A 24,786-nucleotide genomic window follows, 5' to 3' on the forward strand; every position below is an offset into this window, starting at 1 on the left:
TTGATCAGAAATACAGTGTAGACATTGTTAAAGTTGTAAATGACTATTGTAGCTGGAAACAGCTGATTCTTTATGGAATATCTACATAGCAACCATCATAGCAACCATCACTCCTGTGTTCCAATGGCACATTGTGTTAGCTAATACAAGTGTATCATTTTAGAAGGCTAATTGATCATTAGAAAAACCTTTTGCAATTATATTAGCATAGCTAATTAAATAAGCAATAAATCTGGCCTTCTTTAAACTAGTTGAGTATCTGGAGCATCAGCATTTGTGGGTTCGATTACAGGCTCTAAATGGCCTGTAAACTTCACTGGCAGCTTCAACCTCTTGAGTGTAGGGGGCAGTATTTTGATGTTTGGATGAAAAATGTACCCAAATGAAACTGCCTATTTCTCAAGCCCAGAATCTAGAATATGCATATAATTGTCAGATTAGGATAGAAAACACTCTAAAGTTTCCAAAACAGTCAAAATATTGTTTGTGAGTATAAATAACTGATATTGCAGGAGAAAATCTGAGGAAAATCCAACCAGGAAGTGCTGTTTTTCCTGAAAGCTCTCTGTTCCATTGCATGCCTTCGCTCCATTTAAAGGGATATCAACCAGATTCCTTTCCCTATGGCTTCCACATGGTGTGAACAGTCTTTAGACATAGTTTTAGGCTTTTATTCTGAAAAATGAGCGAGAACGATCACTTTGCATCAGTGGATGGCTGGGTGCCAGCAGAGTTTTGCATGCGCAACAGCTTGGAGCAGACATTTTCTCTCTCTCTCTCCTATTGAAAAAGCTACGGTCCGGTTGAAATATTATTGATTATTTATTGTAAAAACAACCTGAGGATTGATTATAAAAAACGTTTGACATGTTTCTACGAACTTTACGGATACTATTTGGTATTTTCGTCTGCCCCGTCATGACCGCTCGAGCCTGTGGATTTCTGAACATAACGCGCCAAGTTATTTTGGATATAAAAATAATCTTTATCGAACAAAAGGAACATTTATTGTGTAACTGGGAGTCTCGTGAGTGCAAACATCAGAAGATCATCAAAGGTAGGTCATTTTCTTGCTTTTCTGACTTTCGTGACCAATCTACTTGGCTGCTAGCTGTTAGTAATATTTTGTCTGCTGAGAGAGATGCCCTAACATAAACACCTGGATAGCTTTTGCTGTAAAGCTTTTTTTAAATCTGACATGCCAGGTGGATTATCAACAAGCTAAGCTGTGTTTCGCAATATTGCACTTGTGATTTCATGGAAATTAAATATTTTTAGTAATTTAATTTGAATTTAGCGCTCTGCAATTCAGCGGATGTTGACGAAAATGATCCCGCTAACGGGATGGGTGCCAAGAAGTTTTAAATAGTTCCCGCAAATAAAATAAAATCACATTTTAGTTGTCACATACACATGGTTAGCAGATGTTAATGCAAGTGTAGCGAAATGCTTGTGCTTCTAGTTCCGACCATGCAGTAATTGTAACGGCTTCTAGAGGTAGTGGGTGGAGGAGTCAGGCGCAGAGAGCAGGGTAGTTCAAAGATGTGGATCTTTTATTTCCAAAAAACAGAGAGACGGTCACGCCACACACACAAGGGCACATAAAGACCCAGTCCAACAAACAGGACGAAACTGTTTGGAAAAAAGGAATCCACAAAATATTCACACACCATAAACAGAAATATAAGCCTGCACAAAAGCCGGCGGGCCTGCTGGGTTTAAATAACCCACAACCAAAACCTAGACACGAAGCAGGTGCAATTAATCAGACATAACTAAGTGAAACAGAAAAGGGAATCGGTGGCAGCTAGTAGGCCGGCGACGACGACCGCCGAGCGCCGCCCAAACAGGAAGAGGCACCATCTTTGGCGGGATTCGTGACAGTAATATCTAACAAGTAATCTAACCTAACAATTTCACAACAACTACCTTATACACACAAGTGTAAAGGAATGAAAGAATATGTACATATATGAATGAGTGATGGTACAGAATGACATAGGCAAGATGCAGTAGATGGTATCGAGTACAGTATATACATATGAGATGAGTATGTAGGGTATGTAAACATATAATAGTGGCATTGTTTAAAGCGGCTAGTGATACATTTTTTTACATCAATTTTTCCATTATTAAAGTGGCTGGGGTTGAGTCAATATGTTGGCAGCAGCCACTCAATGTTAGTAGTGGCTGTTTAACAGTCTGATGGCCTTGAGACTGTTTTTCAGTCTCTCGGTCCCTGCTTTGATGCACCTGTGCTGACCTCGCCTTCTGGATGATAGCGGGGTGAACAGGAAGTGGCTCGGGTCGTTGTTGTCCTTGATGAGCTTTATGGCCTTCCTGTGACATCGGGTGGTGTAGGTGTCCTGGAGGGCAGGTAGTTTGCCCCCGGCGATGCGTTGTGCAGACCTCACTACCCTCTGGAGAGCCTTACGTTTGTGGGTGGAGCAGTTGCCGTACCAGGCGGTGATACAGCCCGACAGGATGCTCTCAATTGTGCATCTGTAAAAGTTTGTGAGTGCATTTGGTGACAAGCCAAATTTCTTCAGCCTCCTGAGGTTGAAGAGGTGCTGCTGAGCCTTCTTCACCACGCTGTCTGTGTGGGTGGACCAATTCAGTTTGTCCGTGATGTGTACGCCGAGGAACATAAAACTTACTACCTTCTCCACTACTGTACCGTTTATGTGGATAGGGGGGTGCTCCCTCTGCTGTTTCCTGAAGTCCACGATCATCTCCTTTGTTTTGTTGACATTGAGTGTGAGGTTATTTTCCTGACACCACACTCCGAGGGCCCTCACCTCCTCCCTGTAGGCCGTCTCATTGTTGTTGGTAATCAAGCCTACCACTGTTGTGTTGTCTGCAAACTTGATGATTGAGTTGGAGGCGTGCATGGCCACGCAGTCGTGGGTGAACAGGGAGTACAGGAGAGGGCTCAGAACGCACCCTTGTGGGGCCCCAGTGTTGAGGATCAGCAGGGTGGAGATGCTGTTACCTACCCTCACCACCTGGGGGCGGCCCGTCAGGAAGTCCAGTACCCAGTTGCACAGGGCGGGGTCGAAACCCAGTCTCAACATCAACAGTGAAGAGATGACTTCGGGATGCTGGCCTTCTCGGCAGAGTTGCAATGAAATAGCCATATCTCAGACTGCCCAATAAAAATAAATGATTTAGATGAGCAAAATAACACAGACACTGGACAGAGGAACTCTGCCTAGAAGGCCAGCATCCCGGAGCCGCCTCTTCACTGTTGATGGTGTTTTGCGGGTATTATTTAATGAAGCTGCCAGTTGAGGATGTGTGAGGCGTCTGTTTCTCAAACTAGACACTCTAATGTACTTGTCCTCTTGCTCAGTTGTGCACCGTGGCCTCCCACTCCTCTTTCTATTCTGGTTAGAGCCCGTTTGCGCTGTTCTGTGAAGGGAGTAGAACACAGTGTTGTATGAGATCTTCAGTTTCTTGGCAATTTCTCGCATGGACTAGCCTTCATACATCAGAACAAGAATAGACTGATAAGTTTCAGAAGAAACGTCTTTGTTTCTGGCCATTTTGAGACTGTAATAAAAAAAAATGTATTACATTAACAAGGACATTTCTTAGTTGTCACGCCTTGGTCATTGTATCTTGTGTTTTTGTTATATGTTTGGGTAGGCCAGGGTGTGACATGGGTTTATATGTTGTATTTCGTATTGGGGTTTGTATTAATTGGGAGTGTGTATTATTAGGGGTGTGTCTAGTTAGGCTTGGCTGCCTGAGGCGATTCCTAATTGGAGTCAGCTGATTCTCGTTGTCTCGGATTGGGAACCGTATTTAGGCAGCCTGAGTGCGCGTTGTATTTCGTAGGTGATTGTACCTGTCTTAGTGTTAGTCACCAGATAGGCTGTATGAGTTTCATTCGTTTGTTGTTTTCTTCTTCCGTTATTTCATGTACCGTATTAGCTTCATTAAAAGTCATGAGTAACCTACACGCTGCATTTCGGTCTGACTTACTTCAAACAACAGACGAATATCATTACAGAATCACCCACCACGATTCACAGACCGAGCAGCGTGTGAACTGGCAGGAGCTAAAGGAGGACGATATGGACGGCAGAAGCAGGGATTATACAACGTGGGAAGAAATCGACAGGTGGGCGTCCGACCCAGTGCGAGTGCAGGAGCCCGCCTGGGATTCCCTACAGCAATGCGAAGAGGGCTATACACGGATGGAATCGAAAAGGAGAGCACGGCTTTACAGAGCGAAAACCGTAGGTAACGGGGAAAGCGCAGAGAGAGAGTGGCAGAGTCAGGAGTCAGACCTGAGCCTACTCTCCCTGTTAATTGTGAGGAGCAGCAATATGAGGACTTCTGGTCTTGGGAGATGATATTAGACGGAAAAGGACCCTGGGCGCAGCCGGGAGAATATCTCCGTCCCAAGGAGGAAATAGAAACGCGGTTGGAAACCGGAAAGTCACCCCCCAAAAAATATTGGTGGGGGGCTAAAAGGGAGAATAGTTATGCCAGGTAGGAAACCTGCGCATACTCCCTGTGCTCACCGTTGGGCTAGAGAGACCGGGCAGGCACCGTGTTATGCTATGGAGCACATGGTGTTTCCAGTGCGGGTGCAGAGCCAGCTGCGACACATACCAGCCCTTCCTATTGGCCGGGCTAGAGTGGGCATCGAGCCAGGTAAGCTTGGGCAGGCTCGGTGCTCTAGAGCTCCAGTGCGCCTGCACGGTCCGGTCTATCCAGAGCCACCTCTACACACCAGTCCTCCAGTAGCAACTCCCCGCACCAGGCTTCCTGTGCGTGTCCTCGCGCCAGTACCACCAGTTCCAGCACCACGCACCAGGCCTCCAGTGCGCCTCGCCTGTTTAGCGCAGCCAGAGCTTTTCTCCTCTCCTGCGCTGCCGGAGTCTCCTGTCTGCCCAGCGCCGCCAGTCGGCCCAGCGTCACCAGTCTGCCAGGATCCGCCAGAAGTGCCAGTCTGCCCAGCGCCGCCAGAAGTGCCAGTCTGCCCAGCGCCGCCAGTGCCGCCAGTCTGCCCAGCGCCGCCAGTGCCGCCAGTCTGCCCAGCGCCGCCAGTGCTCCCAGTCTGCCCAGCGCCGCCAGTGCTCCCAGTCTGCCCAGCGCCGCCAGTGCTCCCAGTCTGCCAGGATCCGCCAGAAGTGCCAGTCTGCCCAGCGCCGCCAGAAGTGCCAGTCTGCCCAGCGCCGCCAGTGCCGCCAGTCTGCCCAGCGCCGCCAGTGCCGCCAGTCTGCCCAGCGCCGCCAGTGCTCCCAGTCTGCCCAGCGCCGCCAGTGCTCCCAGTCTGCCCAGCGCCGCCAGTGCTCCCAGTCTGCCCAGCGCCGCCAGTGCTCCCAGTCTGCCCAGCGCCGCCAGTACCGCCAGTCTGCCCAGCGCCGCCAGTACCGCCAGTCTGCCCAGCGCCGCCAGTGCCGCCAGTCCTCCCAGCGCCGCCAGACAACCAGTCTCTTCCAGATCTGCCCGACAACCAGTCTCTTCCAGATCTGCCCGACAACCAGTCTCTTCCAGATCTGCCCGACAACCAGTCTCTTCCAGATCTGCCCGTCAACCTAGATCTTCTAGATCGGCCAGACAACCTGAATCATCCAGGTCCACCAGCCAGCCAGGATTTACCGGAGCCTACTACCTGCCTGAGCTTCCTCTCAGTACTGAGCTTCCTCTCAGTACTAGGCTTCCTCTCTGTACTGGGCTCCCTCTCAGTACCGGGCTTCCCCTCAGTACTGGGCTGCTTCGGTCCCGGGCTGCTCCTCTGTCCCGGGCTGCCCCTCTGTCCTGAGCTGCCCTGCTGTCCCGAGTTGCCCCTCTGTCCCGAGCTGCCCCTCTGTCCCGAGCTGCCCCTCTGTCCCGAGCTGCCCCTCTGTCCCGAGCTGCCCCTCTGTCCCGAGCTGCCCCTCTGTCCCGAGCTGCCCCTCTGTCCCGAGCTGCCCCTCTGTCCCGAGCTGCCCCTCTGTCCCGAGCTGCCCCTCTGTCCCGAGCTGCCCCTCGGTCCCGAGCTGCCCCTCGGTCCCGAGCTGCCCCTCAGTTATGTGGGGATCAGGGTGAGGACTATTAGGCCATGGTCGGCGGAGAAGGTGGATTATCCTAGGACGCGAAGGGGAGGAACTAGGACATTTATGGAGTGGGGTCCACGTCCCGAGCCAGAACCGCCACCATGGACAGACGCCCACCCGGACCCTCCCTATGCTCTTGAGGTGCGTCCCGGAGTCCGCACCTTAGGGGGGTTCTGTCACGCCTTGGTCATTGTATCTTGTGTTTTTGTTATATGTTTGGGTAGGCCAGGGTGTGACATGGGTTTATATGTTGTATTTCGTATTGGGGTTTGTATTAATTGGGAGTGTGTATTATTAGGGGTGTGTCTAGTTAGGCTTGGCTGCCTGAGGCGATTCCTAATTGGAGTCAGCTGATTCTCGTTGTCTCGGATTGGGAACCATATTTAGGCAGCCTGAGTGCGCGTTGTATTTCGTGGGTGATTGTACCTGTCTTAGTGTTAGTCACCAGATAGGCTGTATGAGTTTCATTCGTTTGTTGTTTTCTTCTTCCGTTATTTCATGTACCGTATTAGCTTCATTAAAAGTCATGAGTAACCTACACGCTGCATTTCGGTCTGACTTACTTCAAACAACAGACGAATATCATTACATTAGTGACCCCAAACTTTTGAACGGTAGTTAATATTATAATATCTGTTATTCCGGACTGTCATACATATGTTCCACCAGAGAGCTACATTATTCCTACAGTATTCCTACAGTATTCCTACAGTATTCCTACACTATTCCTACAGTATTCCTACACTATTCCTACACTATTCCTACAGTATTCCTACACTATTCCTACAATATTCCTACAGTATTCCTACAGTATTCCTACAATATTCCTACACTATTCCCACCGGCATTCACTTATTCCCTCCACAATGGTATTCCATGTTGCCGTTTAGCATATCACATGAATATTTGATCAGACTCATTTGTATCGGACCGTACCATTATCCTAACTATGCATATGGAGTGTGTGTGTGTGTGTGTGTGTGTGTGTGCGTGCGTGTGCGTGCGTGTGCGTGTGTGTGTCCGTGCATTTGTGCATGTGTGAGTGAGTATCTGCGTGGCTGTGTGCATGCATGTGTATACACTACATTATGTGTGTGTGTGGTCTGTTGTCTTTTCTATATTACTAGTAGTAACAGCAGCAGTAGTAGTAACAGCAGCAGTAGTAGTAGTAACAGCAGCAGTAGTAGTAGTAACAGCAGCAGTAGTAGTAGTAACAGCAGCAGCAGTAGTAGTAGTAACAGCAGCAGCAGTAGTAGTAACAGCAGTAGTAGTAGTAACAGCAGCAGTAGTAGTAACAGCAGCAGCAGTAGTAGTAAAAGCAGCAGTAGTAGTAACAGCAGCAGTAGTAGTAACAGCAGCAGCAGTAGTAGTAACAGCAGCAGTAGTAGTAGTAACAGCAGCAGCAGTAGTAGTAGTAACAGCAGCAGCAGTAGTAGTAACAGCAGTAGTAGTAGTAACAGCAGCAGTAGTAGTAACAGCAGCAGCAGTAGTAGTAACAGCAGCAGCAGTAGTAGTAACAGCAGCAGTAGTAGTAGTAACAGCAGCAGCAGTAGTAGTAACAGCAGCAGTAGTAGTAGTAACAGCAGCAGTAGTAGTAGTAACAGCAGCAGCAGTAGTAGTAACAGCAGCAGCAGTAGTAGTAACAGTAGCAGTAATAGTAGTAACAGCAGCAGTAGTAGTAGTAACAGCAGCAGCAGTAGTAGTAACAGCAGCAGTAGTAGTAACAGCAGCAGCAGTAGTAGTAACAGCAGCAGTAGTAGTAACAGCAGCAGCAGTAGTAGTAACAGCAGCAGTAGTAGTAACAGCAGCAGTAGTAGTAGTAACAGCAGCAGTAGTAGTAGTAACAGCAGCAGTAGTAGTAGTAACAGCAGCAGTAGTAGTAACAGCAGCAGTAGTAGTAGCAGCAGCAGTAGTAGTAGTAACAGCAGCAGTAGTAGTAACAGCAGCAGTAGTAGTAACAGCAGCAGCAGTAGTAGTAAAAGCAGCAGTAGTAGTAACAGCAGCAGCAGTAGTAGTAACAGCAGCAGTAGTAGTAACAGCAGCAGTAGTAGTAACAGCAGCAGCAGTAGTAGTAAAAGCAGCAGTAGTAGTAACAGTAGTAGTAGTAGTAACAGCAGCAGTAGTAGTAGTAACAGCAGCAGCAGTAGTAGTAGTAACAGCAGCAGTAGTAGCAGTAGTAACAGCAGTAGTAGTAGTAACAGAAGCAGTAGTAGTAACAGCAGCAGTAGTAGTAGTAACAGCAGCAGTAGTATTAGTAGCAGCAGCAGCAGTAGTAGCAGCAGTTGTAGTAGCAGCAGCAGTAGTAGTAGTAACAGCAGCAGTAGTAGTCGTAACAGCAGCAGTAGTATTAGTAGCAGCAGCAGTAGTAGCAGCAGCAGTAGTAGCAGCAGCAGCAGTAGTAGCAGCAGTTGTAGTAGCAGCAGCAGTAGTAGTAGTAACAGCAGCAGTAGTAGTAACAGAAGCAGTAGTAGTAACAGCAGCAGTAGCAGTAGCAGCAGCAGTAGTAGCAGCAGTTGTAGTAGCAGCAGCAGTAGTAGTAGTAACAGCAGCAGTAGTAGTAACAGAAGCAGTAGTAGTAACAGCAGCAGTAGCAGTAGCAGCAGCAGCAGCAGTAGTAGCAGCAGTTGTAGTAGCAGCAGCAGTAGTAGTAGTAACAGCAGCAGTAGTAGTAACAAGCAGTAGTAGTAACAGCAGCAGTAGTAGTAGTAACAACAGCAGTAGTATTAGTAGCAGCAGCAGTAGCAGCAGCAGCAGCAGTAGTAGCAGCAGTTGTAGTAGCAGCAGCAGTAGTATCAGTAGTAGCAGCAGCAGCAGCAGAAGTAACAGCAGTTGTAGTAGCATCAGCAGCGTAGGCAGTAGTAGTAACAGCTGCAGTAGTAGTAGTAGTAACACTAGCAGTAGTAGTAACACTAGCAGTAGTAGTAACAGTAGTAGTAGGAACACTAGCAGTAGTAGTAACAGCAGCAGTAGTAGTAACAGCAGCAGTAGCAGTAGTAGCAGCAGCAGTAGTAGTAACAGTAGTAGTAGTAACAGCAGCAGTAGTAGTAGTAGCAGTAGTAGTAGTAGCAGTAGTAGTAACATCTGCAGTAGTAGTAGTAGTAACACTAGCAGTAGTAGTAACACTAGCAGTAGTAGTAACAGTAGTAGTAGGAACACTAGCAGTAGTAGTAACAGCAGCAGTAGTAGTAACAGCAGCAGTAGCAGTAGTAGCAGCAGCAGTAGTAGTAACAGTAGTAGTAGTAACAGCAGCAGTAGTAGTAACAGTAGTAGTAGTAGCAGCAGCAGTAGTAGTAACAGCAGCAGTAGTAGTAACAGCAGCAGTAGTAGTAACAGCAGCAGTAGTAGTAACAGCAGCAGTAGCAGTAGTAGCAGCAGCAGTAGTAACAGTAGCAGCAGTAGCAGTAACAGCAGCAGTAGTAGTAACAGCAGCAGTAGTAGTAACAGCAGCAGTAGTAGTAACAGCAGTAGCAGCAGTAGTAGCAGCAGCAGTAGTAACAGTAGCAGCAGCAGTAACAGCAGTAACATCAGCAGTGGTAGTAACAGCAGCAGTAGTAGTAACAGCAGCAGTAGTAGTAACAGCAGTAGCAGTAGTAACAGTAGTAGTAGTAACAGCAGCAGTAGTAGTAACAGCAGCAGTAGTAGTAACATCAGTAGCAGTAGTAACAGTAGTAGCAGTAGTAGCAGTAGTAACTGCAGCAACAGTAGTAGTAGTAACAGCAGCAGTAGTAGTAACAGCAGCAGTAGTAGTAACAGCAGCAGTAGTAGTAACAGCAGCAGTAGTAGTAACAGCAGCAGTAGTAGCAGTAGTAACAGCAGCAGTAGTAGTAACAGCAGCAGTAGTAGTAGTAGTAACAGTAGTAGTAGTAGTAACAGCAGCAGTAGTAGTAACAGCAGCAGCGGCAGTAGTAGTAACAGCAGCAGTAGTAGTAACAGCAGCAGCAGTAGTAGTAGTAACAGTAGTAGCAGTAGTAACAGCAGCAGTAGTAGTAACAGCAGCAGTAGTAGTAGTAGTAACAGTAGTAGTAGTAGTAACAGTAGTAGCAGTAGTAACAGCAGCAGTAGTAGTAACAGCAGCAGTAGTAGTAGTAGTAACAGTAGTAGTAGTAGTAACAGCAGCAGTAGTAGTAGTAGTAACAGTAGTAGCAGTAGTAACAGCAGCAGTAGTAGTACCAGCAGCAGTAGTAGTAGTAGTAACAGCAGTAGTAGTAGTAACAGCAGCAACGGCAGTAGTAGTAAAAGCAGCAGTAGTAGTAACAGCAGCAGCAGTAGCAGTAGTAACAGCAGCAGTAGTAGTAACAGCAGCAGCAGTAGTAGTAGTAACGGTAGTAGTAGTAGTAACAGCAGCAGTAGTAGTAACAGCAGCAGTAGTAGTAGTAACAGCAGCAGTAGTAGTAACAGCAGCAGTAGTAGTAGTAACAGCAGCAGTAGTAGTAACAGCAGCAGTAGTAGTAGTAACAGCAGCAGTAGTAGTAGTAACAGCAGCAGTAGTAGTAACAGCAGCAGTAGTAGTAGTAACAGCAGCAGTAGTAGTAACAGCAGCAGTAGTAGTAACAGCAACAGCAGTAGTAGTAGTAACAGCAGCAGTAGTAGTAACAGCAGCAGTAGTAGTAACAGCAGCGGCAGTAGTAGTAACAACAGCAGCAGTAGTAATAGTAACAGCAGCAGTAGTAGTAACAGCAGCAGTAGTAGTAACAGCAGCAGCAGTAGTAGTAACAGCAGCAGCAGTAGTAGTAACAGCAGCAGTAGTAGTAACAGCAGCAGCAGTAGTAGTAACAGCAGCAGCAGTAGTAGTAACAGCAGCAGCAGTAGTAGTAACAGCAGCAGTAGTAGTAACAGCAGCAGTAGTAGTAACAGCAGCAGTAGTAGTAACAGCAGCAGTAGTAGTAACAGCAGCAGCAGTAGTAGTAACAGCAGCAGTAGTAGTAACAGCAGCAGTAGTAGTAACAGCAGCAGTAGTAGTAGTAACAGCAGCAGCAGCAGTAGTAGTAGTAACAGCAGCAGCAGTAGTAGTAACAGCAGCAGCAGTAGTAGTAACAGCAGCAGTAGTAGTAGTAACAGCAGCAGTAGTAGTGGTAACAGCAGCAGCAGTAGTAGTAGTAACAGCAGCAGCAGTAGTAGTAACAGCAGCAGTAGTAGTAGTAACAGCAGCAGTAGTAGTAGTAACAGCAGCAGTAGTAGTAACAGCAGCAGTAGTAGTAGTAACAGCAGCAGTAGTAGTAACAGCAGCAGCAGTAGTAGTAAAAGCAGCAGTAGTAGTAACAGCAGCAGTAGTAGTAACAGCAGCAGCAGTAGTAGTAACAGCAGCAGTAATAGTAGTAACAGCAGCAGTAGTAGTAGTAACAGCAGCAGTAGTAGTAGTAACAGCAGCAGCAGTAGTAGTAGCAGCAGCAGTAATAGTAGTAACAGCAGCAGTAGTAGTAACAGCAGCAGTAGTAGTAGTAACAGCAGCAGTAGTAGTAGTAACAGCAGCAGTAGTAGTAACAGCAGCAGTAGTAGTAGTAACAGCAGCAGTAGTAGTAGTAACAGCAGCAGTAGTAGTAACAGCAGCAGTAGTAGTAGTAACAGCAGCAGTAGTAGTAACAGCAGCAGCAGTAGTAGTAAAAGCAGCAGTAGTAGTAACAGCAGCAGTAGTAGTAACAGCAGCAGCAGTAGTAGTAACAGCAGCAGTAGTAGTAACAGCAGCAGTAGTAGTAACAGCAGCAGCAGTAGTAGTAAAAGCAGCAGTAGTAGTAGTAACAGCAGCAGCAGTAGTAGTAGTAACAGCAGCAGTAGTAGTAACAGCAACAGCAGTAGTAGTAGTAACAGCAGCAGTAGTAGTAACAGAAGCAGTAGTAGTAACAGCAGCAGTAGTAGTAGTAACAGCAGCAGTAGTATTAGTAGCAGCAGCAGCAGTAGTAGCAGCAGTTGTAGTAGCAGCAGCAGTAGTAGTAGTAGTAGTAACAGCAGCAGTAGTAGTAGTAACAGCAGCAGCAGTAGTAGTAGTAACAGAAGCAGTAGTAGTAACAGCAGCAGTAGTAGTAGTAACAGCAGCAGTAGTATTAGTAGCAGCAGCAGCAGTAGTAGCAGCAGTTGTAGTAGCAGCAGCAGTAGTAGTAGTAACAGCAGCAGTAGTAGTCGTAACAGCAGCAGTAGTATTAGTAGCAGCAGCAGTAGTAGCAGCAGCAGTAGTAGCAGCAGCAGTAGTAGTCGTAACAGCAGCAGTAGTATTAGTAGCAGCAGCAGCAGTAGTAGCAGCAGTTGTAGTAGCAGCAGCAGTAGTAGTAGTAACAGCAGCAGTAGTAGTAACAGAAGCAGTAGTAGTAACAGCAGCAGTAGTAGTAGTAACAACAGCAGTAGTATTAGTAGCAGCAGCAGTAGCAGTAGCAGCAGCAGCAGCAGTAGTAGCAGCAGTTGTAGTAGCAGCAGTAGTATCAGTAGTAGCAGCAGCAGCAGCAGAAGTAATAGCAGCAGCAGTAGTAGTAGCAGCAGCAGCAGTAGTAGCACTAGCAGCAGCAGCAGTAGTAGTAATACTTGTAGCAGTAGCAGCAGCAGTAGTAGTAACAGCAGCAGTAGTAGTAACAGCAACAGCAGTAGTAGTAGTAACAGCAGCAGTAGTAGTAACAGAAGCAGTAGTAGTAACAGCAGCAGTAGTATTAGTAGCAGCAGCAGCAGTAGTAGCAGCAGTTGTAGTAGCAGCAGCAGTAGTAGTAGTAACAGCAGCAGTAGTAGTCGTAACAGCAGCAGTAGTATTAGTAGCAGCAGCAGCAGTAGTAGCAGCAGTTGTAGTAGCAGCAGCAGTAGTAGTAGTAACAGCAGCAGTAGTAGTCGTAACAGCAGCAGTAGTATTAGTAGCAGCAGCAGTAGTAACAGCAGCAGTAGTAGTAACAGCAGCGGCAGTAGTAGTAACAGCAGCAGCAGTAGTAATAGTAACAGCAGCAGTAGTAGTAACAGCAGCAGTAGTAGTAACAGCAGCAGCAGTAGTAGTAACAGCAGCAGCAGTAGTAGTAACAGCAGCAGCAGTAGTAGTAACAGCAGCAGTAGTAGTAACAGCAGCAGAAGTAGTAGTAACAGCAGCAGTAGTAGTAACAGCAGCAGTAGTAGTAACAGCAGCAGTAGTAGTAACAGCAGCAGTAGTAGTAACAGCAGCAGTAGTAGTAACAGCAGCAGCAGTAGTAGTAACAGCAGCAGTAGTAGTAACAGCAGCAGTAGTAGTAACAGCAGCAGTAGTAGTAACAGCAGCAGCAGTAGTAGTAACAGCAGCAGTAGTAGTAGTAACAGCAGCAGTAGTAGTAGTAACAGCAGCAGCAGTAGTAGTAGTAACAGCAGCAGCAGTAGTAGAAACAGCAGCAGTAGTAGTAGTAACAGCAGCAGTAGTAGTAGTAACAGCAGCAGTAGTAGTAACAGCAGCAGTAGTAGTAGTAACAGCAGCAGTAGTAGTAACAGCAGCAGTAGTAGTAGTAACAGCAGCAGTAGTAGTAGTAACAGCAGCAGTAGTAGTAACAGCAGCAGTAGTAGTAACAGCAGCAGTAGTAGTAACAGCAGCAGTAGTAGTAGTAACAGCAGCAGCAGTAGTAGTAACAGCAGCAGTAGTAGTAGTAACAGCAGCAGTAGTAGTAACAGCAGCAGTAGTAGTAACAGCAGTAGTAGTAGTAACAGCAGCAGTAGTAGTAGTAACAGCAGCAGTAGTAGTAGTAACAGCAGCAGTAGTAGTAGTAACAGCAGCAGTAGTAGTAGTAACAGCAGCAGTAGTAGTAGTAACAGCAGTAGTAGTAGTAACAGCAGCAGTAGTAGTAGTAACAGCAGCAGTAGTAGTAGTAACAGCAGCAGTAGTAGTAGTAACAGCAGCAGTAGTAGTAGTAACAGCAGCAGTAGTAGTAACAGCAGCAGTAGTAGTAGTAACAGCAGCAGTAGTAGTAACAGCAGCAGTAGTAGTAGTAACAGCAGCAGTAGTAGTAGTAACAGCAGCAGTAGTAGTAACAGCAGCAGTAGTAATAACAGCAGCAGTAGTAGTAGTAACAGCAGCAGTAGTATTAACAGCAGCAGTAGTAGTAGTAACAGCAGCAGTAGTAGTAGTAACAGCAGCAGTAGTAGTAACAGCAGCAGTAGTAGTAACAGCAGCAGTAGTAGTAGTAACAGCAGCAGTAGTAGTAACAGCAGCAGCAGTAGTAGTAAAAGCAGCAGTAGTAGTAACAGCAGCAGTAGTAGTAACAGCAGCAGCAGTAGTAGTAACAGCAGCAGTAGTAGTAACAGCAGCAGTAGTAGTAACAGCAGCAGCAGTAGTAGTAAAAGCAGCAGTAGTAGTAGTAACAGCAGCAGCAGTAGTAGTAGTAACAGCAGCAGTAGTAGTAACAGCAACAGCAGTAGTAGTAGTAACAGCAGCAGTAGTAGTAACAGAAGCAGTAGTAGTAACAGCAGCAGTAGTAGTAGTAACAGCAGCAGTAGTAGTAACAGAAGCAGTAGTAGTAACAGCAGCAGTAGTAGTAGTAACAGCAGTAGTAGTAGTAACAGCAGCAGTAGTATTAGTAGCAGCAGCAGCAGTAGTAGCAGCAGTTGTAGTAGCAGCAGCAGTAGTAGTAACAGCAGTTGTAGTAGCAGCAGCAGTAGTAGCAGCAGTAGTAGTAACAGCAGCAGTAGTAGTAACAGCAACAGCAGTAGTAGTAGTAACAGCAGCAGTAGTAGTAACAGAAGCAGTAGTAGTAACAGCAGCAGTAGTAGTAGTAACAGCAGCAGTAGTAGTAACAGAAGCAGTAGTAGTAACAGCAGCAGTAGTAGTAGTAACAGCAGTAGTAGTAGTAACAGCAGCAGTAGTATTAGTAGCAGCAGCAGCAGTAGTAGCAGCAGTTGTAGTAGCAGCAGCAGCAGTAGTAGCAGCAGTTGTAGTAGCAGCAGCAGTAGTAGCAGCAGTTGTAGTAACAGAAGCAGTAGTAGTAACAGCAGCAGCAGTAGTAGTAACAGCAGCAGTAGTAGTAACAGCAACAGCAGTAGTAGTAGTAACAGCAGCAGTAGTAGTAACAGAAGCAGTAGTAGTAACAGCAGCAGTAGTAGTAGTAACAGCAGTAGTAGTAGTAACAGCAGCAGTAGTATTAGTAGCAGCAGCAGCAGTAGTAGCAGCAGTTGTAGTAGCAGCAGCAGTAGTAGTAGTAGTAACAGCAGCAGTAGTAGTAGTAACAGCAGCAGCAGTAGTAGTAGTAACAGCAGCAGTAGTAGTAACAGCAACAGCAGTAGTAGTAGTAACAGCAGCAGTAGTAGTAACAGAAGCAGTAGTAGTAACAGCAGCAGTAGTATTAGTAGCAGCAGCAGCAGTAGTAGCAGCAGTTGTAGTAGCAGCAGCAGTAGTAGTAGTAACAGCAGCAGTAGTAGCAGCAGCAGTAGTAGCAGCAGCAGTAGTAGTAGTAACAGCAGCAGTAGTAGTCGTAACAGCAGCAGTAGTAGCAGCAGCAGTAGTAGCAGCAGCAGTAGTAGTAGTAACAGCAGCAGTAGTAGTAGTAACAGCAGCAGTAGTAGTAGTAACAGCAGCAGTAGTAGTCGTAACAGCAGCAGTAGTATTAGTAGCAGCAGCAGTAGTAGCAGCAGCAGTAGTAGCAGCAGCAGTAGTAGTCGTAACAGCAGCAGCAGTAGTAGCAGCAGTAGTAGTATTAGTAGCAGCAGCAGTAGTATTAGTAGCAGCAGCAGTAGCAGTAGCAGCAGCAGCAGCAGTAGTAGCAGCAGTTGTAGTAGCAGCAGCAGTAGTAGTAGTAACAGCAGCAGTAGTAGTAACAGAAGCAGTAGTAGTAACAGCAGCAGTAGTAGTAGTAACAACAGCAGTAGTATTAGTAGCAGCAGCAGTAGCAGTAGCAGCAGCAGCAGCAGTAGTAGCAGCAGTTGTAGTAGCAGCAGTAGTATCAGTAGTAGCAGCAGCAGCAGCAGAAGTAACAGCAGTTGTAGTAGCATCAGCAGCGGTAGCAGTAGTAGTAACAGCTGCAGTAGTAGTAGTAGTAACACTAGCAGTAGTAGTAACACTAGCAGTAGTAGTAACAGTAGTAGTAGGAACACTAGCAGTAGTAGCAGCAGCAGCAGTAGTAGTAGCAGCAGCAGCAGCAGTAGTAATAGCAGCAGCAGTAGTAGTAGCAGCAGTAGTAGCAGTAGTAATAGCAGCAGCAGCAGCAGTAGTAATAGCAGCAGCAGTAGTAGTAGCAGCAGCAGCAGTAGTAGCACTAGCAGCAGCAGCAGTAGTAGTAGTAATACTTGTAGCAGTAGCAGCAGCAGTAGTAGTAATAACAGTAGTAGTAGTAGTAGCAGAAGCAGCAGTAGTAGCAGTGACAGTAGCAGCAGCAGTAGTAGCAGTAACAGTAGCAGCAGTAGTAGCAGTGACAGTAGCAGCAGCAGTAGTAGCAGTAACATTAGCAGCAGTAGTAGTAGAGGCAGCAGTCGTCATAGAAGTAGCAGTGGCAGTAACAGTAACAGCAGTAGTAGTAGTAACAGTAGCAGCAGTATCAACCCCAATAGTATTAACAGCAGCAGTAGCAGAAGTGAATCTGAAGGAGAGAAAGAAGGCAGAGAGAGAGATCTGTAAAGGTACATTAAGGCTTTGTTTGGGCCAAGAAGGATCTGTGTAATCTTAGAGTAATGATCCACTCTCAGGGCAGCAGGGCAGCACAGCCACAAACCCCCCTAATCCAGATTCAAATCTGTTTGGGATTAAGGGAAAGGCAGTAGGGAAGAGGAGGGATGAGGGGGGATGAGAGGAAATTAATGTTCAGATTGAGGATTTTCTGTGCAATAGTTTAGTTTTGGGCTTTGTGTCCCAAACGAGCCACAAATACTCCATGTTAACCGTGAATTACTTTTGATGAAAGTTTCTGCCTAAAGGACCATTTCTATGTCCCAATGGAACTCATTCTTCAACATATACGTAGAGAGATGAATATTTGTTCTTGTGAAAATGGTATACACAAAACCCACGTAAGATGTATTGCTCATGTGAACCATTTATGCATAAATTCGTACTGCTCACCGTTGATAAATGAGGGCCGTCGTGTGCAGTTGAGTTTCAGCTGGCTGGGCCTTAAAGTGGTTTAGGATCTACCTTACTGAGGTCTATTCTTCCATAGTGCAGTAGTATAGAGAGAAGTATGTGTCCGTCTTTATGCAAAGGCTCTAAATACACTAACGGTTACGAACATTTAGCCAGTTAACCAGAAGCTTGCACGTTCTGCTATTCTGCCCTTGAGCAAAGCAGTTAACCCCCAACAACTGCTCCCTGGGTGATGTGGATGTTGGTTAAGGCAGCCCACAGCACCTCTCTGATTTAAAGGAGTTGGGTTAAATGCGAAAGACACATTTTGGTAGAATGCATTCAGTTTCCCTTTTCCCTACCAAAATGTACATTCTTGACAATTTGTTGGTTCTCTGTGTGTGTGTGTGTGTGTGTGTGTGTGTGTGTGTGTGTGTGTGTGTGTGTGTGTGTGTGTGTGTGTGTGTGTGTGTGTGTGTGTGTGTGTGTGTGTGTGTGTGTGTGTGTGTGTGTGTGCGTGTGTGTGGTGTCTCTTGAACCTCCATAACTGCATTGTTACTGCTTTTGTTTTTCACCACAAAAAGTCAGCGGATGACAAGGTGCTGTGTGCTCTGAAATTATGGCCTGTTTATGCATATTTATTTTCCCTGACAGTTTAATTATTTTTGCTCCATTGGAAGGTTGCACATAAAAACTCCCCCTTCCCCCGATTCTAATTAGTATTCCCTGGGAATTAAAACAGAGTTGTTTCGGAATGCTGTCATTTTCAGGTGGCCATATTGGAATTATGTCTCAATCAGTACAAGCCGAAATAATTACTAGTATACTTCTAACTGCCCACATTTAACAAATGCCATGCAATTTACAACCATCAAGTCCTGCAAAGCAATCATTGGGCCAACTATAAATTCCCAGCAGACCAACAGACGGATCGTGTTCCTGTGTTACCGTCAGGCATTACACCGGGGCTCTGCCTTTCTATTGGGGTGAGGGTGTGTATGGGGGGGGGCAGTGTGTGTGTGTGTGTGTGTGTGTGTGTGTGTGTGTGTGTGTGTGTGTGTGTGTGTGTGTGTGTGTGTGTGTGTGTGTGTGTGTGTGTGTGTGTGTGTGTGTGTGTGTGTGTGTGTGTGTTTGTGTGCGTGGCCGTGTGCGTGTGCGTGCGTGCGTGCGTGCGCGTGGGGGTGTGTGTGTGTGTGTGTGTGTGCGTGTGTGTGTGTGTGCTGTTACAGTGACATCATTATGCTGTGGTGTCCCCCCACCACCAATAACTGCCCCTCCCCACCCCCAGAGAGAGGCAGCACCCAGTTGAAGTGATTATTCCCACTCACACCATTAAACACACTCAACATAGGCATGGGAGTGAACACACGTCAGCCTTTCAGCGATTACTCACACACATCATTAGACAGTGGTACATTCATCTGTTTTGTTTATGTTGTTCTGTATCTCTGGGTCTCTCTAATCCCTCTGCTCTCACCAACACTCTCCATGTGTTCATCTAAATGACTGTATGTAGTTATCCATATTACAATCATATACTGAAATGTAATGACATCATAGAAAATATATAAGATTCCTACTGCGATAAAATCACACTATGTCCCATCCTCACGCTATGTCCCATCCTTGCTGACAGATAGATATAACTTAGATATCTCAGGTTTTATTTAAGCCTGTCAGGCCTGTAAAAGGAAATTCTGACACATTTGATATAAGCATGTTGTTCTGTGGACCAAATCTGCCTGAGTAGCATAGGGGCTTGCATGGCCAGTGTATCCATCCAGGCTCCACGGCCTCCTCACTCTTCCCACCTTCCCCTCTCCTTCCCTGGGTACAGGAGTCACCATGATCTCCTTGGCCTCTGGAGCAATGGGGATACAGGTGGGATACACAGTATATTGGCAAAGGAACTCACCACCAACATAGAATGGTGGCAGAAAAAGAAGACCTAAAACACACACACCTTGCAAATGAAACACACACGACAAAACACGTAGCTGCAAAATAAATGTTCTGTTGTCCTTTAGAACCCCTTGACTGATCCTTTCTTATTAATATAGGTTCTTCACCTCCCTCCCTCCCTCCTCTCCTTCTCTCCTTCTCTCCCTCCTCCCCCCTCTCCTTCTCTCCTTCTCTCCCTCCTCTCTTCCTCTCCTTCTCTCCTTCTCTCCTTCTCTCCCTCCTCTCTTCCTCTCCTTCTCTCCTTCTCTCCTTCTCTCCCTTCTCCCTCCTCTCCTTCTCTCCTTCTCTCCTTCTATCCCTTCTCCCTCCTCTCTTCCTCTCCTTCTCTCCTTCTCTCCTTCTCCCTCCTCTCCTTCTCTCCTTCTCTCCCTCCTCTCCTTCCTTCCTTCTCTCCTTCTCTCCTTCTCTCCCTCCTTCTCTCCCTCAATCCTTCTCTCCCTCCCTCATTCTCTCCCTTCTTCCATCTCTCCCTCCCTCCCTCCTTCTCTCCCTCCCTCCTTCTCTCCCTTCTTCCTTCTCTCCCTCCCTCCTTCCTTCCCTCCCTCCTTCCTTCTCTCCCTCCTCTCCTTCTCTCCCTCCCTCCTCTCCTTCTCTCCTTCTCTCCCTCCTTCCTTCTCTCCATCCTCTCCTTCTCTCCCTCCTCTCCTTCTCTCCCCCCTCCTCTCCTTCTCTCCCCCCTCCTCTCCTTCTCTCCCTCGCTCCGCTCCTTCTCTCCTTCTCTCCCTCCTTCCTTCTCTCCCTCCCTCCTTCTCTCCCTCCTTCCTTCCTTCTCTCCCTCCTTCCTTCTCTCCCTCCCTCCTCTCTTTCACTCCCTCGCTCCTATCCTTCTCTCTTTCTCTCCCTCCTTCCTTCTCTCCCCGCCCTCCTTCTCTCCCTCCCTCCTTCTCCCCCTCCTTCCTTCTCTCCCTCCATCCTTCTCTCCCTCATTCTCTCCCTTCTTCCTTCTCTCTCTCTCTCTCCCTCCCTCCCTCCCTCCCTCCCTCCCTCCCTCCCTCCCTCCCTCCCTCCCTCCCTCCCTCCCTCCCTCCCTTCTTCCTTCTCTCCCCCCTCCCCTCCTTCTCTCCCTTGCTCCTATCCTTCTCTCCTTCTCTCCCTCCTTCCTTCTGTCCCTCCCTCCTTCTCTCCCTCCTTCCTTCTCTCCCTCATTCTCTCCCTTCTACCATCTCTCCCTCCCTCCCTCCTTCTCTCCCTTCTTCCTTCTCTCCCTCCCTCCTACCTTCTCTCTCTCCTTCCTTCCTTCTCTCCCTCCTCTCCTTCTCTCCTTCCCTCCTCTCCTTCTCTCCTTCTCTCCCTCCTTCCTTCTCTCCCTTCTTCCTTCTCTCACTGCTCTCCTCTCCCTCCTCTCCTTCTCTCCTTCTCTCCATCCTCTCCTTCTCTCCTTCTCTCCCTCCTTCTTTCTCGCCCTCCTCTCCTTCTCTCCTTCTTTCCCTCCTCTCCTTCTCTCCTTCTCTCCCTCCTTCCTTCTCTCCTTCTCTCCCTCCTTCCTTCTCTCCTCCCCGCCTCTCCTTCTCTCCTTCTCTCCCTCCTTCCTTCTCTCCATTCTTCCTTCTCTCACTGCTCTCCTCTCCCTCCTCTCCTTCTCTCCTTCTCTCCCTCCTCTCCTTCTCTCTCTCCCTCCTCTCCTTCTCTCCCTCCTTCCTTCTCTCCCTCCTTCCTTCTCTCCCTCCCTCCCTCCTTCTCTCCCTCCCTCCTTCTCTCCCTTCTTCCTTCTCTCCCTCCCTCCTACCTTCTCTCTCTCCTTCCTTCCTTCTCTCCCTCCTCTCCTTCTCTCCTTCCCTCCTCTCCTTCTCTCCCTCCTTCCTTCTCTCCCTTCTTCCTTCTCTCACTGCTCTCCTCTCCCTCCTCTCCTTCTCTCCTTCTCTCCATCCTCTCCTTCTCTCCCTCCTTCTTTCTCGCCCTCCTCTCCTTCTCTCCTTCTCTCCCTCCTTCCTTCTCTCCCTTCTTCCTTCTCTCACTGCTCTCCTCTCCCTCCTCTCCTTCTCTCCTTCTCTCCATCCTCTCCTTCTCTCCTTCTCTCCCTCCTTCTTTCTCTCCATCCTCTCCTTCTCTCCTTCTCTCCTTCTCTCCCTCCTTCTTTCTCACCCTCCTCTCCTTCTCTCCTTCTTTCCCTCCTCTCCTTCTCTCCTTCTTTCCCTCCTTCCTTCTCTCCTTCTCTCCCTCCTTCCTTCTCTCCTCCCCCGCCTCTCCTTCTCTCCTTCTCTCCCTCCTTCCTTCTCTCCATTCTTCCTTCTCTCACTGCTCTCCTCTCCCTCCTCTCCTTCTCTCCGTCTCACCCTCCTTCCTTCTCTCCCTCCTTCTCTCCATTCTTCCTTCTCTCCCTCCTTCCTTCTCTCCCTCCTCTCCTTCTCTCCTTCTCTCCCTCCCTCCTCCCTCCTCTCCTTCTCTCCTTCTCTCCCTCCTTCCTTCTTTCCCTCCTTCCTTCTCTCCCTCCTTCCTTCTCTCCCTCCCTCCCTCTCACTTTCTGTCCATGAGTGTGTGCTTGTGTGTATGTGTGTGTATGCGTGCGTGCGTGTGTGTGTGTGTGGGTATCTTACTTTCCCTGGCACACATTTGTGTTGCATTAACAAAGAGAAGTGCTGGTGCTTAATCCCTCTGGAATAAGCCACTCATGTTCTGTTTCAAAGCAACATAATTACGGGCAGTGTATCCCCTCACCTATTGGACTCCAGCAACCCAGGACACTACCCAACGGAGACATACACACATAATTACTTCCCTTTACTCATTTAGGGGAGGGAACATTTCTTATCAAACCTGCGAGAGAGAAAGAGGGACAAATATAAGGCTTTTTAAAGAGAGAGAAGTTCAGGATAATTAAAACACACATATTGTGTTATTTTCTTTACCTGCTGAAAAAGAGTAGCTACACTGTATACCCATACAGTATACGTCCAATATGAATGATGAACACAGTCCAGAGGCTTCTGCTCCCAGTGCCTTGTCTCAGGAGCCCTCTGCCAGCTGCACACAGGTGATAAAGTCAGGTTAGAGGTGGACTGGTGACGGTCCAAGGTCTCTTGCTCTCTCTCTCTCCTCTCTCTCTCTCATTTGTCTGAGGCTAAAGCACGGGGATCTCTGAAAGGCTCCTGACTGTCTCTGTGTGTGTGTGTGTGTCTGTGTGTGTGTGTGTGTGTGTGTGTGTGTGTGTGCGTGCGTGCGTGCGTGCGTGTGTGTGTGTGTGTGTGTGTGTGTGTGTGTGTGTGTGTGTGTGTGCCAATACACTGTACACGTGCACGGGTCAGAAACTCCCTTAGCTGTAGACGTGATGGTGTTTTCCCACTGCCCGATGGTTTGCGTTCAGATTACACACAGACACTCCTGGAAGGCTAGACTGAAATGATTGACATTCTAGTCTCACAGGCTAGATTGAAATGATTGACATTCTCGTCTCACACACACACACACACACACACACACACACACACACACACACACACACACACACACACACACACACACACACACACACACACACACACACACACACACACACACACACTTGTGGAGGAGATAATTACCCCTTTTGTTACTGGGGACTCCCACTAGAGAAGGAACACAGACAAAAACTCCATTGCAGTGTGTGTGTGTGTGTGTGTGTGTGTGTGTGTGTGTGTGTGTGTGTGTGTGTGTGTGTGTGTGTGTGTGTGTGTGTGTGTTTTGTGTGTGTGTGTTTGTTGTGTGTGTGTCCGTCCGTCCGTCCTGGCCACTCAAAGACATTGAGAGACTTGTCCCGAAACCTTTCCTGCGTGGTCTTGGCTGTGTGCTTCAGCACAGTCTGAGGTTCTGAGCACTCTGGAGCAGGTTTTCATCAAGGATCTTTCTATACTTTGCTCCGTTCATCTTTCCCTCAATCAAATTACATCAAATCGTATTTGTCACATGCGCCGAATATAACAGGTGTGTTGGGCAGTCAGTACTTGGAAGTGTCTTGGTGGTTCCAAACTTCTTCCATTTAAGAATAATGGAGGCCACTGTGTTCCTGGGGATCTTCAATGCTGCAGACATTTGTTGGTACCCTTCCCCCCTGGGACTAAACTGTTAAATAGGCTACCTGGTTTGCAGACCCATTGCTGTTTGAATAAATCTTGATAATAAAAAATAAGTTAATTGTGAACCCAAAACTAATGTGAGCAGCAAGACATTTTTCACTGGCACCCTAGCAAGCAATACACTGGCACCCTAGCAAGCAATACACTGGCACCCTAGCAAGCAATACACTGGCACCCTAGCAACCAATACACTGGCACCCTAGCAACCAATACAAATGGTGGTGGTGTCGCACTGACAAATCAAAGGGTCACGAATGCAAAGGGTTTTGGTTGCAGTCTCGAACCGTGTATTGAGACCATTGGGCCTGTGTATATGTGGTAACACTTCAGCACCCGGCTAGTTTTCCTTCACCTAAACCTTGGGTACAGTTATGATAGGCCAACATACCCCCTTTGTCAGGCCTCCGGTCACCTTCCCCACATGAACCACACACACACACCTGTCCATCTAGGACGATGAGAATCCCTTTGACCTCCACGTGTTTTCAGAAGGACGTTCCGTTGACTTCCATCACCTCAGTATTCCACGGAAACACTCACATGTCCACTTAGAGATTCATGTGTGTGTGTGTGTGTGTTAGCCTTCTTCTAAAGGTTACTGATGGTGGTGACAGGCTCCAGAAAGCCCTCCTAAACCCAGCAGATTTACCCAGCAGCTGCTGCTCTGGCCTGGGCCTCACTGGCCTCACACGTCCCCCTCTCTCTGGAGCTCACCGGGTGGACACACACACCATGTAGGCAAGGGGCCCTCGTCCCCAAACCAACCCGATCAGGGGAGGCCGTAGCCGGATGGAAAGTTGGCACTGAGTCCTTATGAGGCGTGGAAAAGGTGTGTGGATAAATGCCTGCTTGTACATACGATATGACACCCAGAGAGACTGAAGGAGATGCACTTTAGAAGCTGGGACTTCACACCTTTCTCTGCCAAGATTGACTTGAGGTGTATGGACCAGAGAGTAGAGTAGAGTAGATACTAGTGTAGGCTGAATACCGTATACCTTATGTCCACCTCACTTTATGGTGTACAGCAGTTGTTTACGTGCAAACTGTTAATTGTTCATTAGTTGTCTCAATTTAAATATAATATTAGCAATTACACTGTGGATATGTGCCTGCTCTGAAACAAGCCTGTTGCATTCTTGAACTCCTCCCTTTAACAGAATCACAATCAGCTGTCAACCTGCTGTTTCCTCAAGTTTCTGATAGTGGTATAAGGGGAGGGAGGAGTCTCTAGGTTGGTACAACTCTCTGCATTAATATTTGAACATTTCTGTACTGGTGAAAACCTCTTTGTACAGGCTTATCATGAGGTTTGGTTAACAAAACATACAAAGTATTTGTGTCCCCATTAGTTGCACTGTACAACCATTCTATCATGTGACTCTAGACATACAGTAAGCTGATGTAGATCTGCTAAGGAGTTTCAGTGATATATCTCTTCTTTTGTTAAATGCCAGGAGTCAATAACAATGATTTAATTACAATTCAGATTATTTGGATTTGACCTTACAATAGACACACTGTAAAATGGGAGAGAGAGAGAGAGAGAGAGAGAGAGAGAGAGAGAGAGAGAGAGAGAGAGAGAGAGAGAGAGAGAGAGAGAGAGAGAGTGATAGAGAGAGTGATAGAGAGAGAGAGAGAGAGAGAGAGAGAGAGAGAGAGAGAGAGAGAGAGAGAGAGAGAGAGAGAGAGAGAGAGAGAGAGAGAGAGTGATAGAGAGAGAGAGAGAGAGAGAGAGAGAGAGAGAGAG

General features: G+C 47.3%; 1 protein-coding gene across 1 annotated transcript in view; it reads left to right on the top strand.

Moving 5' to 3' along the window:
• The window catches only part of LOC118382087 (estrogen-related receptor gamma-like), a 388,793-nt gene that overhangs the window by 107,483 nt on the left and 256,524 nt on the right, over window positions 1-24,786 (top strand). The window lies entirely within an intron of this gene.

Source organism: Oncorhynchus keta, chromosome 29 (assembly GCF_023373465.1).
Source record: "Oncorhynchus keta strain PuntledgeMale-10-30-2019 chromosome 29, Oket_V2, whole genome shotgun sequence".
In the NCBI taxonomy this organism is placed as follows: Eukaryota; Metazoa; Chordata; class Actinopteri; order Salmoniformes; family Salmonidae; genus Oncorhynchus; species Oncorhynchus keta.